Consider the following 13,434-nt stretch of genomic DNA (forward strand, 5'->3'; position numbering starts at 1 on the left):
ACAACATACATTGTTGCAAAGCAAACGTACTATACTGGTCAATAACTAGACCTTCAAAGATAAATTGGAAGTTCGCATCACTGCTGCCATCATTGCAGATTATGAATATCTGTAAAATGCCAGAAAACACGTGCCATTCTAAAACTGGAATACCTTGGGAAATAATGCTTCAAGGGCAAAATTCAGCCCTGGATAGGTATCCATGTCTCATTGATTTAAATGAGATATGTTTGCATGCATCAGTGAACTGACGTTGGCCTTAGGTTAGTAGTGCCTAGTGAATATATTTTATAGTATCCTCATTACAATTTAATTGGATTTGTTAATATGGAAATTCCGTTATACCTAGGGCCCTACCAAATTCATGTCCATGAAAAACGCATCACAGACCATGAAATCTGGTCTTTTGTGTTCTTTTACCCTATACTATACAGACTTCACAGAGTAGACCAGAGTTTTGCATATTCGGGTCCTGACTCAGAAGGGAGTTGCAGGAGGTCACAAGGTTATTTTAGGGGAGCATGGTATTGCCACCATTACCTCTGTGCTGCCTTCAGAACTGGGCAGCTGGAGATAATTGGCTGCTGACTAATGGCCCATTTCTGCAGGCAGCAGCGCAGAAGTAAGGGTGGCAATACTGTACCATGCCATCCTTCTGCACTGCTGCTGGCAGTGGCTCTGGCCAGAGACCTGGGCTCCAGACCAGCAGCCACTGCTCTCCAGCTGCCCAGCTCTGAAGGCAGTGCCGCTGCCAGCAGCAGAGCAGAAGTAAGGGTAGCAGCACTGCAACCCGCCCCTGAATAACCTTGTAACCACCCCACAACTCCTTTTTGGGTCAGGACCTCTATAATTACAACACAGTAAAATTTCAGATTTAAATAGCTGAAATAATGAAATTTATTATTTTTAAAATCATCTGACTGTGAAATTACCAAATTCATGGTCCATTTTGGTCAGAGCTCTATTTATATCACAAGACAGTATTCATGAAAATTTAGCATATGGGCTTGTAAAATTCAGTGTTTGTCTCTGGTAAGCTGGGAAAGTAATGCTAGCTTTCCAATTTAGCAATCGGAAGCCTTTCACTTAGAAGTTGAACATTTCTAATTAGAGACAGGTGAAATGGTTCAGATGGAATTAAAACAGGCTTGGAGCTCAAACCAAACCTGAACCTCTTTGAAGGTTTAAGAAAATAGAGTTCCCACCTACTAGCTTTTTCTGAAGTCTAGGATTTGGGGCATGCAAACAGATGCATGTACAGTTAACGAGACTAATTGAAAACAATCTGATACAAAGATTTAAAAGAAGTAATTTTTTCATGCTGTGATACATCTTGACTGAAGGTGATGTCTTCAATATGTACTTCGTACTGGAGAATAGTCATACAGCCTTAACATTTCTCCTTTTCAAGGAAGGATTTGCTCTCTTAGTTTGAAAGAGGACACCGTTGGCTTGGCTATTGAGACATTACATTGCTACTTCAAAGTATAGCTTAAGAGGCTTTGAGCTTCCACAGACCGGAAACAACCTAAGTGGCTTTTCTCTCCTGAATGCTTCCATGTAGTGTTCTAACAAGATTTGTAAAACTGCTTCTCCATTAAACTCTTTTGTTGGTTGAATTCATTCCTGCTACCATGGCAATAGTAGCATATACAAGCATAAAGAAACATTGTTTGTTTAATGAATGTCTGTGGAATTAACTCCTTTTAATAAATTGCAAGATAAAATTAGGATGACAATTAAGGTACGTATCCAAAAGGACTGCACCCTCATACCAGGCTAATTTTTGAAAGCAACACCTTATTTTCTTAATCCTTAATGTTAGAGACTGTAAAGACATTGTTTTCTTTGGATACCATAAAATTTTTCCCTCCCACGCACAAACTCCCTCAAGGAGGATGCACTCAGATTTTGGTTTGATATACTTTGGTTCCATATGGCATGAAGAAGAATCCTTGCTTTTTTTCCCAGAACAAAATTGTCTTGAATGTTTTGAATAATATATTATGTTTAACATATGATGCACTGAAATATTTTCCAGAATACTTGAGACATTTTTTCATCACAATTGTTTATAGTATGAGGAGATATTAAACCTTTTAATTGGACTGTAAGTGCTAATCAGCCAGTTGAAAGCTATGCTGTTGTTAATAAGTGATTTTGGGGGTAGGGGTCAGGACAGAAAATAGTATATCTTTGACAGTACTTTTTTATCCTGTTCAACACAAATTTGCACTTTAAATTAGTGCTATCTTAATATTCTGATCTGATACATTTTATGGAGATAGTTATTAGCACATATGTCACATCAGAGATTTCAAAGAAGCTCCAACCAGTGCTTTTTTAAAAAAAACATTCTGTTGGGATTGAAGATTGGCATATGGATGGACATCACCTTTTACTAAGATTTTGCTGCATGAAGTTAATTGATATTATTGGTAATTCTAAACTGAATTGAAATCAACAACTGAGATGAAGCTCATTTATTGCTTTTCAACTGAACCCTAAGGACAATATATAGAATCTTATTTCCTTTAGTGATAAAAGGACATAGAACTTTCATATTTTAATTTTCTGTGTTATAACTCCTCATGCATCTACCATTTCTATTTAGATAACATTCCCCAAAATTATTCCTGGGACTGGAAAGTCAAGTTTTTAGTTATACAAATTGTTTGATTAAAAGAACATCAATTTGAATCGAATTGTAAGCACAGGTCTACAATGCTTCTGGTATTTTTCCTTGAAGACTCACTTTAAAAAATGGGTAGGCTGTTTAAGTTTTGTTCATAAATAGAAATTTGATAAGGTATATTTGGAAGAAGAAAATGCCGATGAAACCAGTGTGTTTCTTTAATACTTAGTTTATTTAGAAATTGCTCAAGAATGTGTACTTTTTTCTGGTGTTCTTTCATAAATAATGCTCAAGAATGAACAGATTACATTTCTCATTTGTTTTTAGTTTTTATTTACGTTTTAATAGGAACTTGCAGCTGTAGTATTTTTTTTTTCAAGACATTATTCAGGTCATTTATAGTAAATTGCAGTGCTGTACAAGTTAAGTGCCCAAATTATTTCCAGGTGAGAAGGATTTTATAGAAAATAGTCAGACTAAAACAGAACATAGAATTTATTTGCCTTGCTGCTGTATCACAGCAGACAAAATTAAACTGTCATCTTCTAATAACTAAATCAATATACTAAACAAAACAGCACATAGCTTAGCTATGACTATGAACAATGTTTGCTATCATTTCCAAAAATCTACATTGAAAAAATTGCAGTGATTTTGTTTGTAATTACTTTCATGGGGGAGTTAGCAGAAGTGGGAGGGAAAAAACACAAAACTTGAATGTTAAGGGTTCTTGCGTAAAGCAACAGGTTTAACCTCTGTTCATAGTAGAGCTAAAACAATTTTTCCATCCATGAAAAAACTTGATATTTCAATTAAAAGTTCAGCCTGAATAGGGATGAAAAGCCAAATATTTAAATCTTAATTTTTTTTTCATTTAATGACTAAAAAATGTGTGGGAGAGGTCAGTTGAAGCATTTTTATTTTTATGTGAAGTTTAAGTATATTTTGAAACAAAAAATTGAAACATCTCATTTTTGAAAATGTTGGAAACAGACTTTGACATTTTTTATTTTTTCCCCCACTTTTTTTCTAAACAGAATTTTGTCAAAGGTGATATGGTTTCATGAAAAAAAATTGTTTCATAATGTCATTTTCCAATGGAAGACACTTCTCATTAAAATTTTTGGATAAGCTTTAGCTGAGCATTTAATATTTGCATATCATATCAGGCTACAATTAATGCTGTGTGGGGGAAGAGATCTTGAAACTATCCCTACCACTGTATACCTTGCACTGACATTTAGAACAAAACTATGTTAAGCTGAAGCATGACAGATAAACACACAGTGAATTTTACTGGGCACAGCTTCGCTAATTCAGCTCAGATTTTTATTTGATGAGGAGCCATAGGAATAACATTTGATAATGTCCTGCTATTTCTCTCCAGCTCAAATGACCAAGATGATACTGAAGTGTTTCCATGTGGGCAGTATTGCCTGGCACAGCAGTATGTTTCCTAGAGCTGCATTTGCAGCATCACATAAATAGTCATTCATAGTTAACTGTATACTGCTGGCAGTGCCACAGGGAGAGAACTACTGTTGTGCAGAACCACAGGAGGAATTGCTTGTACAGAAAGCTTTTTCCTTCTTATGTGCTGGAGGCACTTAGACACACACACACACCCGCACTCTCCTGGATATTCCAGACTAGTGAAACATATACCTGCTGTAAGGAAAATTACTGCAGGAAGAACTACAGTTAAAATGCAACTAGATAAAAACAGCAACTTTAATGTTTGGGAGAGATGCCGAATTGGGACTGAATGAGACTCAAGTTCTCTAGCTATCCACAGAGATACCGCACACAAGCAATGTATGTTCTTCCATGCTCACCTACAGAGATACCCTTCCTGAAGTGAGGGGCTAGTTTAATCACTGTGCTCCGTTAAGTCTTTAGATTCTATGCCAAAACAACTAACAAAGGCGTTGGTTGTGGTGGGGATCTTTTGGTATAATTAAAAGGGTTTGTGTGTCTAATTCAGAAATCATCACCAACTTAGACTCATCGCTCAGATGTGAAACACACCTAGGCCTGGTCTACACTACGTGTTTAAACCGATTTTAGCAGCGTTAAACCAATTTAACGCCGCACCTGTCCACACTACGAGGCCCTTTATATCAATATAAAGGGCTCTTTAAATCAGTTTCTGTGCTCCTCCCCGACGAGAGGAGTAACGCTAAAATCGGTATTACCATATCGGATTAGGGTTAGTGTGGCTGCAAATCGATGGTATTGGCCTCCGGGCGGTATCCCACAGTGCACCACTGTGACCACTCTGGACAGCAATCCGAACTCGGATGCACTGGCCAGGTGAACAGGAAAAGCCCCGCAGACTTTTGAATTGTATTTCCTGTTTGCCCAGCGTGGAGCTCTGATGAGCACGGGTGGCGATGCAGTCCCAAATCCAAAAAGAGCTCCAGCCTGGACCGTACAGGAGACTCTGGATCTGAACGCTGTATGGGGAGACAAATCTGTTCTATCAGAGCTCCGTTACAGAAGACGAAATGCCAAAACGTTTGAAAAAAATCTCCAGGCTACACAGTGCTGCATGACAAGCGTAATGCAAAGCCAAAGAATCAAATGGATGCTCATGGAGGGAGGGAAGGGGTACTGAGGACTCCAGCTATCCCGCAGTCCACAGCAGTCTCCGAAAAGTATTTGCATTCTTGGCTGAGCTCCCAATGCCTGTAGGTTCAAACATATTGTCCGGTGTGGTTCAGGGTATAGCTCGTCAATTTCCTCCCTCCCCCCCACACGTGAAAGAAAAGGGAAAAAAGTCGTTCTTGACTTTTTTTTTAATGTCACCCTATGTGTACTGAATGCTGCTAGTAGACGCGATGCTGCCGCAGTAAAGAGCAGTATCTGCTCCTCTTCCCTCCGCGGTGGCAGACGGTACAATATGCTTGATTGCTGCAGTACCATCATCTGCCCGTGAGTGCTCCTGGCTGGCCTCAGGTGAGGCCGGTTGCGGGGGGGAGGGGTGCCTGGGTAAAAATAGGAATGACTCCCGGTCATTCCTAGTAGATGGTACAGAACGGCTGGTAACCGTCCTCATTATAGCAACTGGGGGCTGAGCTTCAATCAGCCCCCTCCCTTTCATGTGTAAAGAAAAGATTCTGTACTGCCTGGACTATCATAGCAGCAGGAGGCTGGGCTTCTCTCCCCTGCCACCATTTAATGTCCTGCCTGGACTATCATAGCAACTGGAGGCTGCCTCCCTCTCATTTTATCTTACTAACAAGTCACTGTTTCTTATTCCTGCATTCTTTATAACTTCATGACACAAATGGGGGGACACTGCCATGGTAGCCCAAGAAGGTTGGGGAGGAGGGAAGCAATGGGTGGGGTTGTTGCAGGGGCACCCCCCGTGAATGGCATGCAGCTCATCATTTCTGCGGGATCTGACATGGAGCGGATGTGTTCTCTGGTTCTCTAGTACACTTGCCCCATATTCTAGGCAGGACTGACTCTATTTTTAAATACCATAAAGGAGGGATTGACTTGGGGAGTCATTCCCATTTTTGCCTTTGCGTCCCTGGCCGACCTTAGCCAGGAGCACCCATGATAGCAGCAGACGGTACAGAACGACAGATAACCGTCATCTCATTGCCAATTTACAATGGCAGCAAACGGTACAGAATGACTGATAACCATCTCTGCTATCATGCAAAAGCAAATGAATGCTGCTGTGTAGCACTGCAGTATCGCCTCTGTCAGAGGCATCCAGTACACATACGGTGACAGTAAAAAAAAAGCTGAACGGGCTCCATGGTTGCTGTGCTATGACGTCTGCCAGACCAATCCAGGGAAAAAGGGCACGAAATGATTGTCTGCCGTTGCTTTCCCGGAGGAAGGAATGAGTGATGACACTTACCCAGAACCACCCGCGACAATGATTTTTGCCCCATCAGGCACTGGGATCTCAACCCAGAATTCCAAGGGGTGGGGGAGACTGCGGGAACTATGGGATAGCTACGGAATAGCTACCCACAGTGCAATGCTCCAGAAATCGACGCTAGCCTTGGACCATAGACACACACCGCTGAATTAATGTGCTTAGTGTGGCCGCGTGCACTCGACTTTATACAATCTGTTTTACAAAACTGGTTTATGTAAAATCGGAATAAACCCATAGTGTAGACATACCCCTAGTCACAAGCCATCAAATGCCCCATAAAGGATGATGATGATAAAAAAAAAAAGACAAACCAGCATGCTCTTTTTAAAGTGTAAATCAAGACTCTTTTTGAATACATTAGAGACAGCTGCTAAACAAACAGTAGAAAGAACCACCAGTGGATATAATTTTAGGTTTGTTTTTTTTAAAACTCTTTTGGATCAAGACTCTAACAAGAGGTTCTGAAGGAAACGCAGTAACCATGGGATGAAAGGTTAGTCTGTCATGAATTAAAACGTAATTAGGAGATAGAAAGCAATGAGGGGGAATAAATGGCTTTTACTTAATGTCAGAATAATAGTAGCAAGGTGGGATCAGAACTATAGTTGTGGTGATTTCTTTGAGTCATTCAAGTAGAGATGGAGAAGAACTCTAAGGGTGTCCAGTGCATCCCTCTGACAATACAGGATCCCTTGCCCCCCCAAGACAACAACAACAACAAAAAACCAGATGACATTTCCTCCATTTCTCTTGGGACCCTATTCCACAGCCTACTGCATATTACTCAAAGGAAGTTTGCTTTAATTACTGCCTTTTTAACTTTATCTATGCTCCTACTGCTAATTTGCTTTGTACCACTGTAAAGCATCGTCTCCATATGTAGAGTTTATGCCTTTTGTTGCCATGTCTTACCACCATCAGTCTTATTTTTTTTATCCACTTTCTCTAAATCTTTCCACACTGATGGGTTTTGAATTAGCTGTAACTTCTCAAGAAATGGTTTGTTTCACAGTGGAGTGCTCATGGAAGGTATATGTTCATTGCAATGCATTGGTCAAAACAGAGGAAGGTACTGGGTTGTATGAAAGTGGAGACCAAACACTACGTTTTTTGTGCATAACAACGGGTTCTGCTTTATACAGCATATAATCACATTTCATTTTTAGATTGGAATTTTGATGGTAATTTCATTTGTTTCATAAGGCAAAGTAAAATATAGTTTCATCATCTGCATATATATTGGCTTTACATTGTTACCAATACTAAAAATTGCCACCAGTCTGAACAGACATGACTGAAATAGGAAATATTTTCAAGTCTAGTATAACTTCTTCACTAGACTAATACACCAATAACATACACACTTTTCAGAGTGGTAGCTGTGTTAGTCTGTATCAGCAAAAACAACAGGGAGTCCTTGTGGCACCTTAGAGACTAACAAATTTATTTGGGCATAAGCTATGGTGGGCTAGAACCAACTTCATCAGATGTATGAAGTGACAAATAAAGGAGCAGGTATAAATATATGAAAGGATGGGGGTTGCTTTACCAAGTGTGAGGTCAGTCATTTTGTTAAGTGTGAATTTTGGTTGTATCTCTTTCAAAAGATAAAGTTGGCTAATTTTTGCACCCAGTCTCAGACAAAACCAGAAATCCCCAAATATCAAGCGAAGTAGTTGTTGTGGAACTCTTGATCTGACCCAAACTAAGAATTCCAGAAGTCTGGATAAACACTGGAAATGCTCCTGAACCTTCAGGTTGTGTCTGACTCGTTTTTTTTCCCATAGACCCAATGTTCTAGTTAGAGTCACATGCTGAAAGCTGAATTCTCTTCATTACATTAGCTTCCTTTTACAGCCTCTCAGTTCAGTGCCATAGTGTTTTTCGTAACCCCCTTAGAAAAAAATGTCTGGAATGGAACTAATCTCTTTATTCTTTTACCACCTCTGTACAATGAGTTCAGCTGTGGGCATCCGCATTTGAATGGTTTGTTTTGTTTATAACCCTGTAATTGATGCTCTTGGCTTTATCCCCAATTTCTGCTCACTATTGGATTGCTGCTTATAGGTAGATGTGCATCTATTTGTGTAGTGGGCCACATTTGGCTCACCATACATGGTTTAGTAAAGGCATTTTTCTGTGAAATGACTCAAGCAATGCTCCATGTTCAAGGACAGACTAAATTTTTTGTGTGTTAAGCAACTTGGAAAACAATGTCCTGAGTAAGAAAATAGAGAAGCAGAATTAATTAGCCTTTAATCTTTGGCTACTACATATAGTCTAATAAGCAAATTGGGAAGGTGGTAGTTTTTCCTTTACAGTCCTGACCCACTTTCTTACAGAAATAAGGAAATCTAATAGATGTTTTCAAAAAATAGCTTACCTCTAATTTCCCATTTTTTAACTAGCAATATTACATGCCATCATTCCTCTGATGTATCTAAATGTCATTTGGTCTCTCAACCTGCATTTGGTAGTGGGGAGAAAACCTGGGGGAAACAGAGGAGTCTGTAGAATGAAGAAGATGCGAAGGTAAAAATGAGACTGAATTAAAGAAAATGATAGAGGAGACGAGAAATGGAAGGAGAGATTTCATAACTCCAAGGTGAGGCTTATTTATTCACTGATTGCTCTCATTGAAAAGATGCCTCTGTGTGTGTGTGTGTGTGTGTGTGTGTGTGTGTATATGTGTATATGTGGGGAGAATTTTTGGGCTGACTGTTGCCCGAGGTAGAGAAGGAAGCACATAATAAGATTTTCCACTCCAGTTTGAGTTCTGGACATTGGAAACCTCAAGGAACTTCACTACTGTTTTTAAAGCTGAGTGATAAGTATAGTTTTAAAAATACATTTTAAAATACTAAGTGTAACTTTTTGGCTAATTAACAGAATACACTTAGCATGTACAGAAAAGAATGGGAATTGTTTTATTTTTTTCTATAAGTAGTAACTTCTTGGGATTATAATGTCAGATTCCTTGATAATACATAAGTGCCTTCACTCCTACACAAACCTTCACAGGAATGTAAATTTATGAGTCATGTTAAAAGCACAAAAGGAATGGGAGTTGGAAAGATTTTCCCTTTCTGCAGCAGAAATTATTATTTGGTTTGAAAGTTCTAAAACTTTAAAATAATTGTGAACATTGGAATTAAAGTTATTGAAGTACTGCAATAATTATAGTAAACAATATGAGTAAGCCACTCCGTTATATCTAAATTTAGTGTATGGAGAGAAACTAAAACAATTTTATTTTCTTTAGGGAGAATATTTTTAATTATAAGTAATTATGTTAAATTGCTATAGTAGTATCTGTAATCCAAATTATAAAAAATCTTTTTCTAATTACAGTCTACTTTAAATTGGAGTAAATATTTATTTCAGTTAAACCCTTTGCACTGCTATTTTATAGATAAAGTTCAGAGATGGGTCATGAGAAAGATTAGAGGCATGGAAAAACTTCCATATGAAGAAAGATTGAAAAGATTAGGACTGTTTACTTTAGAAATGGTTTAGCGGCATCCTAAAGTTGCTTATAATAAAATATGATATAGAGAAGGTAGATTGTATCCTTCAGGTCATCATTTCTCATAAGAAGGATCAATGGGGTCATTCAGTATTACTGAAAGAGAGCAAAGCATACTCCCCAAAATTAGTTTGTGGAACTCACTGCTATAAGGTATCATTGAAGCCAAGATTTGAGTAGGATTACAAAAAGGATTAGGTATGTCTCTGAATGAGAGTGACCAGTGTTACAAAAGTAACTATTTAACAATTTTGGAAGGGATATACAACTCCTAGCTTCGGGGCATAAGTGAACTTTAGATTATAAGAACGGCCGTACCAGGTCAGACCAAAGGTCCATGTAGCCCAGTATCCTGTCTACTGACAGTGGCCAATGCCAGGTGCCCCAGAGAGAGTGAACCTAACATGCAATGATCAAGTGATCTCTCTCCTGCCATCCATCTCCATCCTCTGACAAACAGAGGCTAGGGGCAGCATTCTTACCTATCCTGGCTCATAGCCATTTATGGACTTAACCACCATGAATTTATCCAGTTCTCTTTTAAATGCTGTTATAGTCCTAGCCTTCACAACCTCCTTAGGCAAGGAGTTCCACGAGTTGACTGTGCGCTGTGTGAAGAACTTCCTTGTATTTGTTTTAAACCTGCTGCCCATTAATTTCATTTGGTGGCCCCTATTTCTTGTATTATGGGAATAAGTAAATAACTTTTCCTTATCCACTTTCTTCACATCTCTCATGATTTTATATACCTCTATCATATTCCCCCTTAGTCTCCTCTTTTCCAAGCTGAAGAGTCCTACCCTCTTTAATCTCTCCTCATATGGGACCCATTCCAAACCCCTAATCATTTTAGTTGCCCTTTTCTGCGGGTTAGAAGGAGCCTTGGGGGTGAGATACCTTATGTGACTGCATTCTGCAGCATTTCTTCCTCCAAAGCAGCTAGTACTAGCCACTGTTGGAGACAGGATACTGGACTGGAAGGACCACTGATGAGATCCATTTGTAATGTTTATCTGTAACAATGTCTATGGCAGAGGTAGGCAACCTATGGCACGCATGCCAAAGGTGGCATGCGAGCTGATTTTTAGTGGCACTCACACTGCCCAGGTCCTGGCCACCGGTCTGGGGGACTCTGCATTTTAATTTAATTTTAAATTACGCTTCTAAAACATCTTAAAAACCTTATTTACTTTGCATACAACAATAGTTTAGTTATATATTATAGACATAGAAAGAGACCTTCTAAAAACGTTAAAATGTATTACTGGCATGCGAAACCTTAAATTAGAGTGAATAAATGAAGACTCGGCACACCACTTCTGACAGGTTGCTGACCCCTGGCCTATGGTATGGTAGTATCTTGGTGCTGCTATATATTTGATGTTTTCAGTTAAAAGAATGCACTTGGGTAAAAAGAAATGCTCATAAATCTATAGACAGCTCAAAAAAGATTATAAAAACCTAGATACAATTCTATCAATAACATTCAACGTTTGATTTTCTTTTCTCACACTAACATTTTAACACTGTCGTGGCAGAAACACTTGGTAGAAAAGATGGGCTGAGAATGTGTGTTTCCCTACAGCTCCTGCTTTTAAATTTCCTTTGAATCAATCCCATGCACATGTACCTTGCACACCCTAATAAAAAATGGCACAAACAGCATGGTAGTTGGAATTCTGCCTTGAAATCGGCAAGCTGTGGTGGAATGGATTATCCACAGGACATGCAAACAGATGGGTACGAACGAAGTTTCAGATGACAGAAGGCTCCTGCCTGCCAATAGCAAATGGAGGTATAAAGTGGGAACGGGTTAGTTGTAGCGAGTCAAAGGTGGCATGAAAGTCCAACAGGTCTGAAGAAGATATAACTGTCACTCTACTGGGGTGTAGGAGAGGTGGATAATGAATCCAGTAATGCTTTCTGCTTTGAAGTACATTTCCATTTCCTTATAAATGGGGATTAACAGATTGAGGAAGTGTCTGAAAGGAAAAAATGAGTTGTTTCTTTCACTTTCCTGGTGGCATACAGTTATGTGGTTTACAACTAATTAGTGATGCCCTGATCCTGCAATGCATTGCACGTAGGCAATCTTCTCTGTCCTTGTGGACACCAATGAAGTCCATGTGGATGCAGCATGCTGTCAATTTGCAATGCATTGCAGGTTCAGGTACTAACTGCTTTTCTATAAGTACTAACTTGACAAATAGGGGCCACTCTATCCCATTTTTACACAGCCCCAATATACAATACACATTTCTGCTAACTTTGTTAAATACATAGGTTATTCAATTACAGGAGAGTTAGTCATTAAAGCAGGCACTAATCCTTGGTCACTTTATGTCTAAAAATTGACCGAGAGCTTTACTTTGAGAAGCTTTGCCAATTTGTATGTGTATTTAAAATGACTATAGTTCCTGAAAGTTGCATTTCATGTTATGATAATCAAATACAGTAAAAGCTTTGCTATCTGGCATGTTGGGGTAGTGGGGGGTGCCGGTAAGTCAAAAATTCCAGTTAACTAAGAGGGAGGGAGTTTGGGTGCAGGAGGGGGCTGGGGGCACGTGTTTGGGGTGTGGGAGGGGTTTCGGTGTGCCAGATCCAGGTGGCGCTCACCTCGGGCAGCTCCGTACAAGCAGCAACATGTGCCTGCTGCTCCTAGGCGGAGATGTTCTCTTTCACTGAAAGGAGAGTCTGGGAAATTTGTTTGCCTTTGTGTGGATTTCATGGTCTCTCTGGACATGGCAAAACCATCTCTGAACAGAAATGTTTCATCACAGGAGCTCATAAATTTGTTTCTGGATGGGAAATTGTTTTTTGCCTTTTGGAATTTGTCAGATTGCATGGAATACCAGAAATGTACAAAATAATTAACCAATCTATACCAATTGTCCCTCATCCCAATTGCACAAGTTGAACTTTGTTAAAGCTTGTCTTCGTTGTCAAGTTAACTCAGGCCCTTACTCAGGTGTTCCTCCCAACACCCACCCCCAATCCAGATCCTGTCCACACATACAACCCTCTCTCACAAGTATAGCTTAGATGCTTTACATTCAAGCTGGCTGGTTTATCTCAGGGTGTAGGCTAAAGCCCGAGTGCTGCTTATGTTAAAGCTGATAAGCCCACTTTGCGGTGTGGACACAGGCTAAACCACTTGCGTGCTGATAGTCCTCATCGTTGTCGTCTTTCCCTTTTCCTAGCTAGCTGAGGACAGTTCACCAGATCAGGTTTTTTGAGGCTTTCCAGTCCAATGCTCCCCTGTTTTCCATCCATCCTTCCATATGCAGTCTAGCCACCATTTTTCTGATTGTCCTTTTTGTTCTTTGACTGCAAACTCTAGTCCTTTCATCCATCCTTTGTCCATGCCCATAC

At 39.5% G+C, this 13,434-nt stretch overlaps 1 long non-coding RNA gene across 1 annotated transcript; it reads right to left on the reverse strand.

The window, feature by feature from the left end:
* Positions 1-1,575: 1,575 nt before the first annotated feature.
* Positions 1,576-12,590, reverse strand: LOC115654816. The gene is made up of 3 exons (XR_004001274.1): positions 12,516-12,590; positions 7,357-7,361; positions 1,576-1,589 (listed from the first exon to the last, which is right to left on the reverse strand). It is a non-coding gene; the product is annotated as an uncharacterized LOC115654816 (long non-coding RNA).
* Positions 12,591-13,434: the final 844 nt, after the last annotated feature.

Source organism: Gopherus evgoodei, chromosome 7 (assembly GCF_007399415.2).
Source record: "Gopherus evgoodei ecotype Sinaloan lineage chromosome 7, rGopEvg1_v1.p, whole genome shotgun sequence".
Lineage (NCBI taxonomy): Eukaryota > Metazoa > Chordata > Testudines > Testudinidae > Gopherus > Gopherus evgoodei.